The sequence below is a fragment of the Arctopsyche grandis genome, chromosome 6 (genome assembly GCF_051622035.1).
Source record: "Arctopsyche grandis isolate Sample6627 chromosome 6, ASM5162203v2, whole genome shotgun sequence".
In the NCBI taxonomy this organism is placed as follows: domain Eukaryota; kingdom Metazoa; phylum Arthropoda; class Insecta; order Trichoptera; family Hydropsychidae; genus Arctopsyche; species Arctopsyche grandis.
The window spans coordinates 8,945,016-8,966,362 of NC_135360.1; the positions used below are offsets into that span (position 1 = coordinate 8,945,016).

At 33.2% G+C, this 21,347-nt stretch overlaps 1 protein-coding gene across 41 annotated transcripts in view; it reads left to right on the top strand.

The window, feature by feature from the left end:
- The window catches only part of mtd (TLD domain-containing protein mustard), a 130,761-nt gene that overhangs the window by 23,166 nt on the left and 86,248 nt on the right, over positions 1 to 21,347 (top strand). For 8 of the 41 annotated variants that reach the window (XM_077432658.1, XM_077432630.1, XM_077432631.1 and 5 more), the window contains exon 1: positions 20,824 to 20,970. The exons of 10 other annotated variants lie outside the window; for them this stretch is intronic. The gene's annotated coding sequence lies outside the window, so the exon portion shown is untranslated. Of the gene's footprint in view, positions 1 to 20,738; positions 20,971 to 21,347 lie in introns of those variants that run through there. 23 more of the 41 variants (XM_077432661.1, XM_077432634.1, XM_077432640.1 and 20 more) reach the window with 11 other exon arrangements.

Genomic DNA, 21,347 nt, shown 5'->3' on the forward strand with positions numbered 1-21,347 from the left:
ATCAAACTTCGATCGTACCTAGTCTACGATTATTATTAGCAGCATTGGCATTATACATATATTATTAATAATTATCTTACTTTATTGTTATTTTTATTTCTTGTTTCTTAATGTTTAAATTTTTCTTTTTTCTTTCACCTATTTGTGAAAATTCTATAATGGTTTTTTTTTTATTATTATAATTATTATTTTTTGTTAACAATTTTGTAAAATTGAAAAGAAAAAACTGTAGATTTTCCTATTAAATAAATAAATATATCCAGGTCTGATGTTTTGCTGAAAGTCTTCGGTTATATTGTTACGTATACTAAAAAAGAGCCGCCGAGTAATTGCAAACGGATTAGGCCAGGTAGCATCCCAGAGACCGTGCGATCGTGATAATTGGTTTCAAGGATTATATCTAGACTCTAAGTGCATTTAGGCTAAACAATGACCGTTATTAGTCCTTTCTCGGAACCGGTACCGTGAGACCGAATGTCGTGGGAAGACATCCGAATACGTGACTATACAATAGGTAAACAGATTAGACGTCCTGAGAGAACTACCCCTTATAAGGCGGTACGTAGGCGAAATCATGTCAATTCTGGACTGAGCACTGCCAGTGCGTGTATCTCCTTAATCATCAATAAATGCTGTGAAAGGACTTTGACCTTTGACTTGGATCCTCCACCCACCCCTACGCAACAATATTATACATTAAATAAGAAATCATCAGTGTTTTTTCTGGTTTGCTACACACTACTCTAATAATCCTATTGTTTTTTCTGACGCTTGTATTTACGCTCGTCCTAAGGAGAGCTAGTGCTGTGAACCCCCCCCCCCCCTTCCAGTCAAAATCAAAAAAATCATATCAATATTTTTAGCAGTAAAATAAAGGAAAATCACTATTGGAGTTTTCCAATTTATCTGATTTCATTGTTGCAACGATTACTCATCAAATTGGCAAAACCATCCTACCTACTATTTGAATATGATTTCAAATTTATGAAGCATAAATGTATGCATGTAAAAGTTTAATACCATAGGTGTCGCTCAGGAGTAACCCGTAATGACATCTTGGTGAAATATAAATCAAAAAATAAGCCAAGACATCTTAATTACAACCAACCCCATGGGCGTATCATGTTATAACGTTCCAAGCTCATAAATAAAAATAGTAAGAATCTGCATATCACATATTATACATATGTACGTATAGTATACATTTACCGTATTTTTAAACCACACCTCGTTCGTGCAAACAAACATGTTAGATATGCGTCTTGCTTACGCAGATATTATACATTTTCCTGCCGCTTTTCCGACGGCACACATGCGTCCCAAAGTTGACCCAGAATATTTTCGTGTCGCATCCACGTATCATTTGAATTGGTAATGTGCGGTGTAGCCTAATTGTATTGGACGAATTCGTATGCAAATCGTTCAGAAGTAGCATCAACATATGTATGTACGTATAACAACTACTATATGGATGCGATGTAAATAAATTAGAATAGTATGGTTGGTGGCGTTGAATGTGTGACGTTGTGGCATGTTCCATCTTGTATTACTGTTTCCAGCTTATGAATATTGATAAGGGCTTATTTTTCCGAGGTTTTCCAGGGTTTTTCAAGGCCTCTAATTTTTATTCTCTTTCATAAGCCAGCAGTATGGATCGGTGGTTGCGTTTATGTTTAGCACCGAGATATTACTGGGTTCTATCCCGTTCTAATTTTAATACTCATGGTCAGACTTGGATATTTGTAACTTCTAGTCGATCGTTTCTTATCAGAGTTTGCCAATTCATCTGATTTTCATTGCTGAAACGGTTCCCCCAAATTGGCAAAAATCAGCTTACCTGCTGTCACAAATATCTGAATTTGATTTATGTACAATGTGTAAAAATTTATGTACATGTCTGAATCCATAGATGTCTCAATGGATATCTATGGGTTTAATTTAAATTCTACATTTAAAAAAATTCCAGTCTGATATATCGAGCGGTTTGGGAGATGATTGAATCCAAAAACTTAAAAAAATGAGGACACCTATAAGGGGAGATACCATTTCCGGTCAACTAAAAAATTTACGTTGTAAGAATTTCAGTAACCGATACTAAATTTCAGTTCGATAGGACTAACGGTGTTCAAAAAATTCTCAAAATACACCGACACACACACACACACACGCGCAAGCATTTTTTCTAGATCATGAAAACATGATCAATGAAGTTTGAATTTTCGCATGATCACAAAACTTCATCTATTGATACTATGTATTTATTGATACTACGTAAAGGTCATATTTACTTATTGATACTACGTAAATAAAATAAGTAAAAAACTATTAACATCATGTATTGAGTGGATTCTGGTCTCCCGAGTTAGGAGACTATCGAGCGACCATGTGAACGACCAAGCAGCGACCAAGTCGCGCGGTGTGGCCCCGCTCTTTTTCTCTCGCGGTTTTGACTTCCATGTCGGGGTGGTTACGACGAGGCGCTTTTGTACCGAGAGATTTTGATTGGACACCCTATAATTTTGGGCATGCTTGGGTATAATTCCCTTGAACTTCGGAGAAACTTCTCGTTAATTCGTTTTGTTCTCCAGCTACTGCGTTGTAATACGTCATGCCCGTTGTTGCTGGAACAGTTGGGACTTTGTGTACCTAATAATTATATGTGTGATAGACATCATCATTTGATGGCTGTTCCCCATGCTCGCACAGTTCTTTTTCGAATGGCTCCTATACCAAGAGCAATTCGACTTCTCAATGAAATCGTTGCTGCCGTCTCTGAATGCGATATTTTCCACCTTGGTGAGCGTAGATTATCGGATATTATTTTAACATATTTATCTGGTAACCTGCGCTCATCATTACTGTTGCGTAAGGGTGGGTAGAGGATCCAAGAAAAAGGCCTTAGTCGTTTCACAGCATTTATTGATGATTAAGCTGTGAATCAGATGATTAAGCTGTGATGCTATCAGTCCAGAATGACCTGATATCGCCTACGTACCGCCTTATAAAGGGTAGATCTCTCAGGACGTCTAATCTGTTTACCTATTGTATAGTCACGTATTCGGATATGTCTTCCCACGGTATGGGTCAGTTCTGCGAAGGGATTAATAACGGTCATTGTTTAGCCTATATGCACTTAGAGTCTAGATATAATCGCTATCGCCTCTAAGTGCAATCACTTAGTTAATCCGTTAACGGATAATCCTTGAACGGTCACACAGTCTCTGGGATTCTATTCTACTCTCTTCCATTTGGGCCTCGCAGGGATGTTCTGTAGCTTGTTCTTATTTATTGGAACAGGCTGCAGGAGCATGACATTCCTGTATTTGTATTTTTTATTATTTTAATTTTAATTACAATAAAGTTCTTTAATTACTATTATTTTTTTATGATTATGTATACATGTATTATTGTCTATGTATAATGTTATATGTAACTGATTTTACTTTGCACTCGTCCAAAACAACGTATGAAAACGGTTGTTGCTGTACAGTATGATTAGAAGTAGTCTTTTCTGTGCAGTGTTGTGCAATGCTGGATAATATAAACACTGTTTAGCACAATACAGCACATGTTTATCAAACAGATATTTAATATTAAAATGTAAGACCTTCATTCAAAAAATGAAATGGTTTGAGACTCACTGTCAAACTCGACTAACCTTATTGTCACGTCGAGCAGACTATACCCATTCTTTCAACATATTATTTTTTCAATTGCACAAGCAATTTCAGCAGCTATGTACGTAACTGGCTCTCGACGACTCCACAGAGAGGCGGACTCTGAAAAGTAGTGTCGGTGGAATTCGTGCCCTATCTGAAGTATCTGCTCATCCGACGGGCAAACAACCATTTCAGCGACAGCCTCTTTGCACTGCTTATCAGCCCTGTTGCAAAAACCTCATTAGACCACGTAGCCAAAACACGACACGTGGCCACTTAAACGACACGGCCGTGGAATACGCTATGAGGCGCGTATGAGAGTTTTCCCACCTCTGGGGCAGGGTTAGTTTACGAGGTGTCAAGTGAGGTAACAGTGCTGCTGGTCTCGAGTATATTTTTCAGTGCCCTATAAGTTTTGATATATTGCATGAAACGTGATGCCACGTCGAGATGCGTCGTTGTGGATGGTGCAATTTAAATTTAATATGCTCGCTGAATGGAGGCGTGTTTGTTTTGTGACCAGGATGTATAGTATTTTTAGACATTTTTTTTTTGTAATGTTACTATAGCTAAAGCATAGTTTATTGGAGAAACTGTTTATGAACATCGAAATCGGTTTTATCACACACAACCTTTCCATCCTTGTATCAGCGATCCACATATTGTCTGACAATTATTGTTCCAACAATATTCACTTTTAATTACTCGCACTGCAGAAGGCAAATAAGAAACTGTTCGATATTGAAACCTCTGTCACTTCATGGTAAATAATACAAAAGATGTCCGACTTCGCTTCGAATTAAAAGAAAAATGTATGTGAAAAGGTGGTTGACATTTAAATAGGGTTTTGCCTCTTGTCCTCCATACTCTTGTTGTGCCCTTTCTTTATAATTTTAGATACAAAAATTGAATTGCTGTCAGTTTTGTATCATTAATTTCACAGTGGAATGATTTATGGACTACTTTTATATGAAAATCAAAATATACACGTATATATAATTTGGGTTTGTTTATTATATATAGGTACATGTTGTTTAATTTCTATGTAGATAATTCTCATGAATAACGAGGGATCAATAAGCGAATGCAATTTATTGTTAAAGTTTGCATCCCATATTATAGTAAGCTGCTAAAGAAGTTACACATACCATATTGTAGGATAAAGCACATACTTATGTGTATGTTTTGTATTGATTTTAGTTTTGAGAATTTAGATTTAAACTAGTCTGCTCCACTTTTTAATTCCGCTTTTTTAAGTCCGCAATGAAAATTGTTAGCAGAATATTGAGATAAATTCACCAATAAAAGAAACAGAGTGAAAAGGTGTAATGTCATTGTTTGAGATTATTTAGATTAAATGTTCGTCAAGCCAACTAGTTGAACAACAGTAGAGCTTTATTCATGGCTATGTGGAGATTTTAGGCTAATGTGAGAAGTAACCATAAAAGGACTTTCTGCGATAAAGTTATCACTTTAGAAAATTAATAGATTAGTCAACTTTTGTGGGTGTTCTGGACTCTTACTTACTTACTTACTTTACTTAAAAGTAAAAATAATATTACACTTATATATTTATTTATTTATTACAAGTATTTGTTCTCATATCTGTACTCTGGTACCTTTATCTTGGGATCTATGGGTTTCAACTCCCTGACAAAGAAAAGAGATTTATTTCTTGGGAAAAAATTCGTAAAATTACTTAGAGGAAAGATTCACAATGCCGCTATCCTGGAGAAGCTAAAATTTTGGGCCCCGGAAAATCATAGAGTTTTGCGAAAGCATGATACCTTTTTGCCAATTAGGGCTAAATCAAACGTGCTCATGAACTCGCCCCTCTCGAGAGCTGTTCGACACCTTAACTTACTGGCACATTACTTGAACCTCTTCAATGCCAGTTATGATGAGTTGTACGAACGCATCCTACATAGCACGATATAATTTTAAATTTTATTTATTTGTTTTTTATTATACATATTTCTTACTTGATTTTTATTTTTTTATGATTTTTGTTATTCTTGATTTATTTTTACTTATATTTATATTATAACCACAGTGATGCTTTGGGGCTACCTGTCATGTCTCTGTGGTATTGATTTTTAAAAATAAAATAGGTATTTTTCTAATACATAGTTCTAAAAATATATCTAAAAACCTTTTTTTTTAGTTTGTAAGGGGCTTAGTCTTAGTTAGTCTTTCTTTTAGGGCCAGATATAATTTTTTCGCAGGACCCGGGATTTCTCTCGGTGGCCCTGGTTACAGCTGTATATAAATCGAAACATTTACCAATGCCAAGGCAAGAGAGAGCACTCACTTTATACGGTTTACGTATTTATTCAAATGACCTCTTCTATCACCCCCCATTAGAATACGTGCCATTAGTCCTCGCATAATGTAATATAATATATAATAATATATTTTCTAATACATTTTCGTCGCCGTTACACCGAGGCTCGACCGGGGGGAGTGTCTTATTAATATTTCGTTTACGCGTTGACGAATTGCGCCTTAAAAGGATCTTAAAAGCCTCGTTCGAAAGCCTCAGATTTCGGCTTTTACGCGCTGCGAACTTTTCGCGGCCTTAATTGACTTTCTGACGGAAAACTCGGCGCCGCGAATGAGCGAGACCGCGAAACCGAAAACCGCGATTATTCAAAGGCCAACCTTCATCCCCGTTTTCCCATCCTCCCCTGCCTCCCTTTGGTCCCGGTCGCTAATGCTTCGGAAAGCCTCGAAAAACACTCGTTGAGAGCGACTCGCCGACGAAATATTTAAATAAGCCAACCGTTATCTGGATAAATCATCATAACAATGCACACTGTGGGGTATTGTTGACATTTAAATATTATTTTTACTTCGCATTATACACACGATCCTCTTTTTGCACGGGGGATACGTTCCAAAGACTACCGTGCATAAAAGATAAAGCCCTAATATTGATTTTGATTTTTAAATGCTTTTTATTATTACGAAATTATGTTCACAATACATCTCATATATATTTTAATAGCTACTGACCTACTGATCATTTTCTATTTTACAATTTTAATTTAATGTTGTTAGTAATCATAGTATTATATTATTCTAATTTTAATGTACAGCATAATAGGAAAAATAGCTCAAAAACCTATTTACAATTCTTAATAAGGGCCTAATATAAAATAGTAGATTAGTTACACTACTTAAAATCAACCGAAATTATGAAATTCTTGAACTCAAAAATATTATACTACAAATTTATGTATTAAAAATAGTTTCTAAAGATCCACACATTAGTAAGTCTACGGCATATTTTTAGTAGGTACATATTTTGAACAAAGTTTTTATTATATAATATGTATGTATGTATTTGGTTTTTTTACAAGCGTTTTATCAGTGACATTTCTACCCGTGAAAAAATTGTGATTTGATTTTGAACCACTCCCACTGTTTAGGTCACTTTGATATCTTACCGACATACAGGGAGTTAGTTACATAACATACCAAGTAATTTAATATCTCCGATATGAATCTAAAGGAGTTTAATTATCAACAAACTCATTAAAATTACATAGGAATCTTGTGTCAGATGAGAGCGATGACACCTAGCTATCCAAACACGTCTTTCTACCGCCCCTTTACAACTCAGGCTAAACAGTTAAACAGTTATAACAGGTACTTTTTTCACTCTCATTTATGTAATTTATATTTTTCATTGTGTCCCCAAGTCGACATCTATGGCCAAATTTTTACATATGTACTATATATTAATTTATAATATTATTATTAATCTGAAATTTAATTCAAACAATGGTGGCGAATGAGGGTAGGTGGTCAATTTTGTTGGAACTGTTTCAAGCCATGTAATCCGATAAATTGGCAAACTCTAATAGGAAACGATCGACCTGGAGTCACATTCTATCCGAGGTCTGGCCAGCAACACCGAGCTAGGGATCTAACCCGTGACCCCTTAGTTGCTAGTATTGTACGCTATCCTCTGAGCTGTATTGAATACAATTGAAGCGTTTAATTTAAAAAAAAACACTGGTAAATTAGCATCTATTTTTTATGGTGGAAAACGCGAATTTTCTGCTACTTCTTCTTGTTCCTTCTACGTCACATATTATGACGAGTCGCTTAAATTGACCACCACAAGTTGAAATAATGAAACATTTCCATCAATAGACGTTTGAAAAGGTTCACTTGTATTGGATCTTTTTTTATTGTAAAGAGTCGTATTACCTTTTAATAATTTTTCATATTAAATTATATTTCATATTTAATTATTAATCATTCTTCAAAAAGAAAGATTTGGTTATACGTTCCGTTGCATTTCTAAACTAGTATATGAAAAAAAATGCCAATTCTCGATTTATGTATCAATTTATCTCCAAAATATTACGTATCAATAATAAATCTAATGTTGAATATTGAGGTCAAATATTATTTTTATCGTTTCAATCTCTTTTGGGATTAGATTTGATCTTTAAATCGGTTCGATCAATTAATCACTTATAAATACATATGTAATTTATTCTTATTTTGAGATCAGGTCGAATGGTAATTCTTATCTACATATTGTATCATAACTACATATATTCATAAAAATCGGATATAAAATATTTGAGTTTTTTAGTTTTTGATGTCTTTATTTGCAAATTTAATTAAAAAATAGAACCTACTTTGTTTACGGCTACTACGGTTTCTTTGAATATCTGAATTTTGTATGAAAAAGTTGTCTAATTATCCAATTTTTTTTTGAAGAGTTTCTTTTCTTATGCAAAGCAGTAGAACGAGTTCTTCTCTAGAATATTAAATGTTAGCCTACACGTAATTTTAAATACTTTTATCTTGGAAATGCTGCATGTATAGGTATATATGTATGTACGTGCAAGTAAATGCAAGGTATATACATATGTACGTGCAATAAACTTTTTATGCAAAATATGTATAACAGTAAAATTTTGCTATTTATATTATATATAATATATATATATATATATATATATATATATATATATATATATATATATATATATATATATATATATATATATATATATTTATGTAGATATTGAATGCTTTTCCAGTTCAAAGACGTTGATTGAAATAATGTATAAATAAAAAATATGAATCAAGCAATCACACATACCATAAAACTTTCAAATGTTTATGTTTTAATTTTTCATCGGATGAATATTTGGCAAAATTTTCGTAAATATTATGACCGGTCGATTCTTCGACTGCCAATTTTTACGTTTCAAATTGGCACACAACACTCTTTTTATCGATCATTTTATTATAGGTACATTATTTTGTTTATAAAATGTGACGTTTCAATATCAGCCACGTGCAAAATAAATGGCGCAAATTAGAGACGTCACTATATTTAAAACACATATACATTCGATACATGATATTGTATCTGATACTATTTAAAACCGTTATTGAAAGCCGTTTATTTTTCGATTTATTTCGGATGATCGATGATTGATGTGTTTGTATGTATGTATGTATAATTACAGTTTGCAATAATCGGAAAACAACCAGTGTCATTCGGAAAGCCTGATTGGCGATTTTTATCTGGCTGAAACGATTTAAGTATACTATTTATAAAGCGTGTACTATATTTATAATGTCAAGGAGTACTTGTCAGTGTGACTTTTGAAGATTTTCGCGCGAATTTTTTTACACGTGCCTCGGAAATTTACCGGTTAACCCACTTAAACCGGTCGAGGATTGATTATTTCATTTATTGTGCTCGCTGGGCAGATGTGGCAATCGCAATCGCGAGAAAAATTGTTTTAAATTATAGACTACCATTGCAAAAGCGATAGTTAGACAGACAATAGTGTTTCAATGTACCTAAGCTATGTACATATGCATATATTGTTGACCTAAAGAGTTATATGTAGAGATTTAATTGCTATTCTAATTGAAATATGATTCAATTGCCATTCTGTTAGTCGATGGTTAAAGTAAATCAACGCAGATAGCTTACAAATATCTCATCTAGACCTAATCATATCATCATCATCGAATATCTCATTCTGGACCTAATCGAGTTGTTTTACTCTTTACGTGTCTAATAAACTTACAAAATCAATTAAGGTACAATTTGAACCCGTGCTATTGGTGTGGAGCGTTGACAAGTGGTTTGGAAAATGATCAATGGTAGTTAGCAAGTAAAAAATCAAAAGACAATCAATCAATCGCATTAATCAAAACCGTACATTTTTTATTTATTTTGAAAAATTTATTATTCATTATTTTATTGATTTAAGAAAAAAACCATTAAATTTATAATAAGCTACATTTCTTATAACTTTAAATATTAAATTTTAAATCGAAAATGTTTAAAAAATTTTAATTGGATTAATGGCTATAATTTTAGATATAATAAACATTGTAAAATCGCCTTTAGGCCAAATTATGCTTTTATATATACAATACATGAGAAATTTTTGAACATGAAGCTCGCAGGCAAAACACGCCAGTGTTCACTAAAACATTGAATTAAATCAGCCTAAATAATAAATCCTGAGAATTTCGGGCGGCTTTACAGAGCTTTGCCTCCATGTTATCAACGTAATATTCAAATGTGTGTGTGTTATATTGACGTAACATTAGGTGTGCATATATTGACGGTTGAAATTGGCGTATTGTTTGCCGGCACGTGATCGTTAACACTCTGCTAATCGTGTCAATTGAGCTAATTTTTGCCCTTTTGTAAATTGTCATCATCGTTTCGTCTTGTTACGGTTAACGTTGAGTTTAATTGAAAACATCCAGGCGTTTGATGCGTTAGGTAACGTCGTTTGCGGCGTTTTGACGTTGAAATTGTCATTTTTAGACCGGAGATTGTTTCAGATGTCTCCTTTCCTGTTTTCGCATGGGCGGAAATCGAATATTTTGACGATGCGGCAACGGATGTCTGAAAATTTCGCCTATTCTCTGGAAAACCTTTTTTTATTCTGATCTCTCATATACATACATGTATGTAATATGATGTGAGAGTTCAAATGCTACAGATAGACACTCAAATTGATATGATTAAATACTGTAGCGAGGACGCTGTGAGTAGTGGTAGAGGTAGTTAATTGTTGTTCCGTCGACGAGCCAGCTTCAAATGAAGTACGGAACAAATCCGCCGAATATTTATACACAGCGTGTGCTCTCAGCACAGATCATTGGTCGATGGGTCGCGACACCTTATTGGCTGTTGTATACAGATTATTCATTGGCGCGAACGCGCGATCAGGTGATCAGTGCTAGTCAACCAGTGGTCGATGAGCACCAATCACCTAATCTGTTTTTATTAATAATAAGTATTTTAATACTAATGTTTTTGTTTATTATAAGACAATTCTAGTTTTTATTTTATAAATTGTAAATTTCAATTAGATCGCCTCTCATTCTTCTCGTCTCCAATGTTGACAGATTTATTCTTTTCAATCTCATATCGCAGGAAAACATTCTTCTTTGAACCTCTTTGCATACATATTTATGGAAATATAATGTTCTTTTTAAAATGAAAGCTCCAGATAGTAAATGTACGTACATATTACAATTTAATTTTTATTAAATTTGGCCAAAAGCTTTTCAAAATTTTGGCCAAAATTCAGATAGCAAAAAAGAGGGTGAGGGACGTTCCCGTTTTGATTCCCCCCCCCCCCCCCCCTCTTTAGTAAAAAAAGTTTACTGAAACGTAAAATTTAAATAACTCCAAATATTCCAAAGAAAAATTCTCGGTTTCTTTTAATCACAAAAATAATGTACTACTAAAAGTTTTGATTTCTTCAATTTTCATTTTTTCTTCTGTTAATTAATATACTTTTTATACTAGAACGTACAAAATTATAATTAAAGGACTTGAAAATAAAAAAAATTTAAACATAATATAATATTGTATTTTACATTTATTTAAAAATAATTATGATGAAAGTAATAGAACAAAGTGATTTTATTTTTTAATTCTTTTGGGCATCAGTGAACGAGCAAAACGGGACAAATCAAACATTTTTTTTAAAACGACTGGACGAACGCACAGCACTTAAAATACAGAACTGTCCCAGCCAAAACAGAACATATGATTACCCTAAGGTAAAACCCTTTTTATTATATTTTTTTTGTATTTTAATAGATATAAATATACAAACATATATACTAGGAAGGCCTAACAGGTAAACCCCAATGCGCCTTCCAGGCCAATTATAAATATCGATAAACAATTCATAGATCAATTTTACAGACCATCATAGAGACATCTATGGACAAACATTTTTGCAGCGATATTAACCTCAAGCGCCAGTTTCACCAAATACTCACCCCACACTTTTCATCCCGTTCTTGAGACACATTCAGGTGTGTTTTCTGTGGGGTTGGTCTGGGTTCGTTTGCGCATCACATTACACCTGACGCTTTACAAAACTACTCATACAAGAATGATTAACTTTGTGGTTGTTATTATATTTTGAATTGATTTATTTATTTTACCATACCTATCAAAAACTGTAGATTTACTAGCATAACGAACAATGGCTATTTTGAATACTTTGAATCTCGTAATAACCGAGTTCAACCTTATGTATAAACATATTATATGTATGTAGTGTCAAAAAAATACTTTCACAAAAGTATTTGAAAGGTTATTGTAGGTCACATCCGACCCATATCATGACAGCAAAGGTTATATATGAATTTTCCAACTACATATGTACGTACATACGTATACGACTTTGGCCTTTTTGATTCCACACCACGAACATGTCATGTTGCATGCCACTATTATTGTCGTCTTTTTTATATGCACTCGATTGATTCACAGATAGCGTCATACTTCATAATACTTTTCAAGTGATCAAATACAATACATTCATACACACAGAACGCCTCAACTTTAAAATTTCACCGAATACATGCGTATTTGCGCTTCAATATTTGACATATTTCAAATATCAAAGGCGTCGAATGTTAATTATCGACATTTTCGTGTTTACTCGCTATTTTAATAGCGATCAAATTTGCCAGCCGGCCTCTATTGATACAGATGCGTAAAAAATACCATCGACACATCAAACGTATGTATGTATGTATGGTACATATACAATTCTAAAATGCCTCGTGCTCTTTTTCAGCGCGATGTTTTTCTTAGAAACTGAATATGAGCGGATCGCTTTGGCAAATTCATTTATTTCTCATATTTTTATTATAATATATACAATCGTCACTTGTTCAAAACGTTCGAGCCGTTTATCCAAAACAAAATTCCGCGTCTGTTTTTGCGACCGTACACATTCGATGCTAATAAAGTCTTGCAAACGACGTTGTTCAACGTGCCTAATGGCGAACTTCGACAGAGACTGATCGGAACGTATTAAACAAATTGGGTATTGTGTCGCTTCGTAGAAAAAGAAAATAATAATGACAAATCGAGCGGACGTGTGAGTGTTAACTGGCGGAAAAGTTCGCAGCTTTTCTGTTTAATAGCACTGGGCAAAAATTACCGTAGCGGAGTCTAATCAATCTTGACTGAGTTTGACCCACTGAATTCGAATATGACAATGATTTTTGTTGGCTTGCTCTCGTTTAAGAGATAAGAGCTTTTTAAAAAATGTACGAATTTGCAGTCCTCAATTCAAAATCTAGTATTGCTGTGCCGTGATTGAGTGTTGAAATCAATAGTCATATTTTTTCTATTGATTGTGATCTTTAATTGCTTTGAAATATTTATAATTAATTATCTTGCCAATTTTTAAGTCGAAAATGTAATATTTTTTACAAATTTTAATATAATAATTCCGCTAATTTTTCACTTTACAACGTTTTTAAATATTGTTTTTTTAATCAAAACCAATTCAAGTGGTAAATGATTACAAATTGAGTTAAAAAATGCTGTCGTATAGGGTGATGCAAGAGCGAGATGAAGTATGGAGAGCGCATCACCCCATCTTTCTCGCTCACGTTCACGTACGAGCGATGAGCGTCTCAGAATAATTCAAATTGTAATTTTAAATCATTTACTGCTTGAATTAGTATGTTCAAATATAATAAAAGATATTGATATTAAAAACCAACCCTTATAAACGTGGTAAAGTTAAAAATTAGCGAAATTACATAGCTAATAATACGGAAAATTGTATTAAAAACAGTATATTTTTGACTTTTATTTCAATTTTGACAATAAATTATTAATCATACGTATTTTATAGCAATAAAAAATCACAATCAATAGAAAAAACATCTGACTATTGATTTCACTACTCAATCATGGCACAGCAATATGTACTAGATTTTGAATTTAAGACTGCAAAACCTGAAAATCTGTAATAATTGCCCATCTTCATACGCTCATATCTCATAAACGAGATCAAGCCAACAAAAACCATTATCATATTCGAATTCAGTAGCTCAAACTTAGTAAAGATTGACTAGTCTCCGCTGCGGTAAGTAAAAAAGTTGTTGCTCAGTGTAATTTATTCGATACTATTATTCATTAATTTTATTGCTCGATTTCAAGCATGCGAAATGTGCATACTAATGATTTATAATTCTGCATGATTATTATTATGTTGGTTTAAGTAAACACGTAAAAAATCGAAACTTTACTCTGCAAGTCCTTCGTGACTATTGTAATTTCGATTTTATCGTCAACATACATACATATCTTATACTTTTTATCGGTCAAAAAAAAAAAAGTTTAATCCCTAATCTATGTATAATTTATGGTATTATGCAGGCTCAAAGGTACATTTGTATAATATGTATTTGCGTTCTAAAATTTAACAATAGTTTGGAAGTTGCGTCATTATTTTTCAGCGTTGATGCTAATTCTGAAAATTTACACAATGCTCACAAAAGCGCATACATACATATATTATTTGTAGAAAGTTTGAAAAATACGCAGAAATCAAATCCATTTCGAAAAACAAAATGTTTTTAATTTGAAATTAAATAATTGCGTTTCGTTTGTTTTTTCATCAAACGCTCGAGAAAATTTTGGTGACATATTGGAAATTCTGCTTTGCGTGCATGAATTTGTTATTTAAATGGCTGAGGTATGTTTTCACTTATTATGTTGAGCATGTCTATGTATCAGATGATGTTAGTGGAGAAAATCTGTAGTTTGACATGCATTTTCAATTTGATACATATTTGTGTATGCATATCAATAGTAAATATCTCCCTCTGAACTATTATTCATATAATACGGTATTATTCACTTATATATTGTTATAATACGGTATTATTCACTTAAATATTATACATACATGCATATATGTACATATATATGATTCTAACAGTTTCAGATCAGAAGTCCTCATCTTAAATTTCAGATAGGTTTTATAATATAGGACACAAAAATTTGTGCCCTATATTATAAACAGTACCTACGTGGAAAACTTTTTTAATAGTACTTTTGAAAATCGCTATTATTTTTACTAGAAACAATTTTATTCGTTAGAAGATCCTTGAATGTGAAATATGGATTAAAGGGGATTTTGTCAATATTTTAATTCTGATTGGATTAGTTGATCCAGATTGAATTATAATTATAATTTACATTATTTGAGAAAGAATAATCAATAAAAAAATTATTTTATTCACTATAAATAATTATACTTCAATTGAATGAATACACTTTACACCCCCTCACGACCATAGATACATTGGACTTCCCTTAATTATAACAATTATCTTACTAAAAGTCTATCTTACTAAAATCATTCAAGTTATAGTCGGAATCGGAGTCGAATCATACTAAAAAGTCGGAGTTGGAGTCGGTAAATTTTGAACCGACTTCACAAAGCACTGGTTTTTCATATATCTTTTTTTTATAGAAAAGTTTCGATTTTTCACTATTTAAGAAAATAAAAATAATCGCTTAATATCCATCTATTGCAGTTTGGGTCGGTTATGATTTTGACTGATACAGTGCTTTCATTTCAAATTCAACCATTTTGCAAATGAAATTCAAACTTTAGCAAATGGAATTATGTATGCAAAAAGGTTAAATTTGAAGTGAAATAACTGTAACGAGGATACAAAGTCGCCATTTTGTCCGAAACTCCCATACAAAGTGCGCCACGCTCACAATGGTCATTTTTATGGCGGAAACGCATTTAAGTTATGTATGTATACATAACTTAAATGTTCGTGGCATGGTTTTAAAGATTGCAATAAATCGTTGGGGGGATTTTAAATAAACATTTTCATAATTCAATCCAGATTTAAATAACCGTTTTTACTTGTGAGTTTAACTTTTATTTTTTCATTATATTGCGGCGTTTAAAAATAATTAAAAATTTTAAACTTAATTTTGTACTCTGTTTTGCCAAAAAACGAGTGACGTATTTTCGAAAAGTTGATATTTTGCTATCATGGAGTATGAAAACGGGAAAAAAACTGCATTATTAACTCAATTTATTCAAATTGTGGAATTATCTCTTTTGCGCTCCAAAGATGCAATATGTATGTATAATACATACATATGTATGTAAGTATGTAGATATTTATGTACATATTAGGCAAATTTCATTTGAAATAACATTTTTTTAATTGAAAATCTTCTGTTCTGTCTGTTTGTAACCATCTAAGACCCCATTTTATGTCTACTTTGCATGTTTCGGGCAAAATTGTTTACAACCCTACTAACTAACTATACATTCCATACAATTATCTGTTCAAACAATTATTAGCTATATGATACTAATAATCATGAAATTATTTTAATCCGATGGTTTATTTTTTATATTTTCATCTAACACTAAGTGACTTAAATAAAATCATACAAATCAATACTTCATAATTCCACCAAGCTCTCCTTACCTCGAATCGATAGCTTTTCTTATCGTATGTACATATGTACATACTATGTATGTATGCATAGTCTGTACAACTTTTTTGATTGTTTACGAATTTTCCTTGCGTTCCACATTCAGTTTCCATTTGCTTACATTTTCACGCGCTCGATGTGGAAACTATGACTATTTTGGAAATTTTCCTACGTTAGTTTTGTATACACTTTTTTCGTCATCGTTATCTCGAACTATGAGCGTCAGAGATACGTGATATTGAGCATATAGGCATTTTTCCCCCCTCCCCCCCTCTCCCAGTTATTAATTCAAATTTCGTTTTGAATTTTTGAATTCATAATCACTGCATCGGAATACCATCGATGCTCGTTTTTTGCAATTTTTTTTATTTCATGTGCTTGTAATTAAAATGGTAAAAATGTACATATTAATCGATGATTTGTCAGTCAAAGCGAGCGTGTATGTTTGTATACATGTATGTATGTATGTACGAACGTGTATGCAAATAGTTTTCAATTTCAATAAAATTCGCATTACACGGAGAAAATTTATATATGTATGTATGTATATGTAATAAAATATCCAGTTTTAACCCGTTACCTTTACGTTTCGTACAGATGTTTTGCATAGAATTTCTTGAAGTCGTACGTGAGATAATATTTAATAATAATTTATTGCTGTTGTGATAGTAAATTTTAGCAAATGCTGTTGTTTGTTTGCCATCCTTGTGTGTAATTGTTATTTGACGAAACATTGTCTTTTAAGATCAAAGCGAGGATAATTCGCCTGATAAGCTTATGTATGTGTTATATTATTTTGTGTAATAATTTGGCGATATTTCAATGGGATGCTTGATATTCCCGTCATCTGATTATCACATTCGGATGTTGTGTCGCTTTACTTATTTAATCGGATTGTGTTTTTTTTTAATTATTATTATTTAACTACAATCTTTGTTAATCTGATTGAAATAATAATTGGCCTGTTTTTTGTTAGAGTTTTGCCTATTGTCTGATCATTTTCAGTTTCATAAATGGAATGGAAATTTTTGAATTTGAGATTGTTTTGATGTGTAATCAAATTTAGAAGCCTGGAATGTCTATTTCTGAGGGAAAGATATTTTGCTTTTTCTATTTTACATATATCAATAAATAAATGAGTTATTTTGATATATGTATTTTTATGTTCCAAATAATCATCGAGAATATCGAATGCAATTTTTCGCTTTCTAAAATAATTAACGGTAGTTATTTTTTTTATTTTGTATTAGAACTTGACCCAATGGTCGTCAAAATAGGCTATTTATGTATAGCTTTGACATACATATATATTTATGCTTTCTTCGGCACGCATTTTTGCTTTTTTAAGCTCCATTTGCGAATTTCCGGTCATTTTTCTATTTTTATTGCCGATAATTACCGAAATATATATGTATAATGTTTGATCAAATTTGCCCCACTCTTTATCTCGTGACTCGAATTTCAAACTAATTTATAATTGATCGATTAATTTGACATAATCAAAAATTGATTTTTTTTTACATTAAAAATGATAAATTAGTCTTTTTTATCAACGTTTTAAATCTTCTATATTATCAATTTCTAATCTTTGATGATTTTAATGTTTTAAAACAATGTACTATCAATCTATATATGTACATTCATATGTACATATATACGATTGTACATTTCGAATACTCGCAATACTATATATATATATATAATTTATACATATGTATTTATGTACATATATGTATATTAAGGGGATATTATAAAATAATGCTGTATATATTCTAGAGGATTTTCCTATAAAAATAAAATATTTAAAATAAAGACCGATTGAATCGTGGAGTATACTCGTTGAACTCGAGTACCTCTCGGAACGTTATCGTGAATAATTTAACGTATTGGCTGTCAAAGCACTTACTCTACAGCGTATATACAGACTTTTCCTTTTTCTTCGAGTAAACTTTGAACCTACGTAGAATTGAATTTTGACAAACAAACATTTTCATTTGAAATATCTTACACCGTGTCTCTTGTATGTAATGTGCGATCCATGTGCCGAATGAGAAATCCTGTTTATAACAACCAGTTTCGCTAAAAAGTAAAAAATAAATGTCGTAACAATTACATTCGCAGGCGAATTTATGTCAGGTTGTTTGATGTTGCATTTGGATCATGAAAATTTAATTACGTGTATGTACAATTGTATACAGATTTTAATTCGTTATTGCAATTGTTTTATCATCAGTGTCATTGTATAAAATATCGTGCTTGAAGGTGTTTAGTTACGTTATATACTTGTTACATGTGTACATGGGTACATTGTATTTATTTTCTCCACGTTGAATATGCGAGTGAAGATTAGTCGTACTGCGAGGATGGTGGTCCGTTCATTTTTCCAGAGTTGCGTATTTAAAATCTCATTTTGAATTCATAAGCTAAGGTTATTATTACCCTCGAGGGTAGTTGGCTTGGGGTTTGCCTTTCCTATGAGTCGGTGTGGAATGGTCTTACGCAGAGCTTAACCTAATATTTTACAAACATGCTGTGTGTATGTCAGTATACTTAGGCACCTACGTATATATATATATATATATGTATGTACATGTAACTATATTGTGTGGGGAATCTTATATCAAGTACTAAAATAAGTTATATATGTATATTCACTCAAAATTTCGGTATTGTGAAATAGCATGGCGATTTTTCGCATTGCAACGCTTCTGTAAATGAAAGTTGTTTGGAAGTAAAATCATTTAATATACATATTATGTTGGGATTCGGTTCGTTGATTTTTTACTACCAGGCTTGTTATTAATGCTACGTTTGATTTGTCAGCGAATTTATCGACAAATGGATAAGTCTCCAACAGTTTGTCTGCCGCAACGGTTTCTTAGACTTAATAGCTTGTTTGCCAACCGATAACGCTTTGTCCGCTAGCACAATACGGGCGATCAAATTGCATTTGATAAAATACTTTTTTGTTTAGCAAAAGATTCTCGAAAACGATGTTTAATGCTAGGCTTTCTTCGACATCAAGCTTTAAACTTAATAACTTACGTTTAACGTTTTTAAGCCGTGATCTAGATTAGTTTAGTTTCCACAAAAATTTGGTAATATAAAATACATTACTTTTAATGAGAACCTTGGTTTTGATAACAAGTTTAGAAAACATCTTATTTTAGGTAGGCTGCGTCTTAGATCATCTTCAAACTAATTCAGAAATGTATTTGCTTCAGATAAAGACCTGAAAGATGATAATCAAATACCATTCGACCAAAGTTTGGGTCGTATTCATAGGTTAAGAGCCTCTGTACTAAATTGATCGAAAATATTGATCGTCTATACTTGGTCCGCTGTAGGAACAGACTTAGGAAAAACGTACATGCTATCTCTTTCACCGCCTCTCGACCAATTTTCTCGAGCATTTCGTGCAGACAGTAGAACATTTTACGCGCGAAATGCTATTGGTCGAAATGGGTTGAAAAGGACAGCATAAGTGTCATCCTACACCGGATGGACAATAAGGGCGAAAACACACCGAGTGGTATGGGACGACATGTTTCCTTGGCTTCGCGTCGTGACCGTAAACAGTGGATGTTCCCCAAACCGGATTCGGGTGTACTAGCACGTGCAGAATGCACATGTTTGGGCGGTCGCACATGTATGCATATCCATATGCAACCGACAAGTTTCTCCTACATTTCTTCAAATATGGGATTCACCGTTATCGATCACTGTTAAGCGAGGATAAAATATCACCGAAAACACTCCAGGGGGTGATTTTTGGGAATTTGTACCATGTACATATATGGACTAGGGTTGCTGCATTTTTTTCGCTCGTTTAAAAGTATCTTAAAAAAAACACGTACATACCACGTCCCACCCAGTCGCTCTTAGTCTATATTTTAAACTGGGATTCAAATTTAAATCCGCATTAAATGAAACGTAACAACTTTGTACAATATTTTCAACGAGCGATTTGCCAATTCGATCGACTTTTTCGCTCTTTTTATTTTGTATCTCCGGTAACCGCAAAAAACCCTCAATCCGCTTAAAATTCAACGAATCATTGTTCGAACACCTAAAGTGAAAGTACTCACAGTACGGAACTGCTGAAGAACATCCCGAGCGGAACCGTCGACGATCTTTGCGATCTTCAACGACGTTCGACATTCGGGAAGTATATATGTACCACCGCCGCCACCATTATCATCATCATCATCATCATCACCATTGAAAACGAAGCCTGTCTACGGTAGGACGGTACGTATTCTACGAGTACGTGACGTGCCGAAGCAACAGCAGTCAGTCGGCAATAACAGTGGTGGGGTTTCAACGGCCAAGCATTTGCCGGCGTTCGAGACCAGTGCAGAGCCGCGGCTCGTTGCAACCGGTTCGTTCTCATTTCGGCACCGGTTCGTTCGATCAATCGACAACAACAACACTCAACTCTCTATTTATATTCTATACATACACCCAACGTACATTTCTAGTTACCGTAATATAAAATAGGTATATAATGCAGTATGATCTTATTTTATGGTGTGTGCATCGCGGGCAGAGAGAGTCTGTCCGTCTGCCTGTCTGTTTATCTATCCGCCTCTTGGAGAAATTTCTCTCTCTCTCTCTCCCTCTCCATCTCTAGCATTATATGTGCGTCGTCGCGGAAATGTGTGAAAATGGCGTGTGTGTGTGTGTGTGTGTATGTCGCCGATTTTCACCGCGGCGAAATGGTCCATTCTAAAATGGCGAACCGGCGACGCTTATTTGCGCAAAAACGAAAGTTGGCAACCCTATGATATGAATATTATGACTTAATTCTATTTATCACGTTTTTAACTGATTAAAGGTTATGTCGTATTAAAGTTTTGAATGTGCGGCCTTTCTTC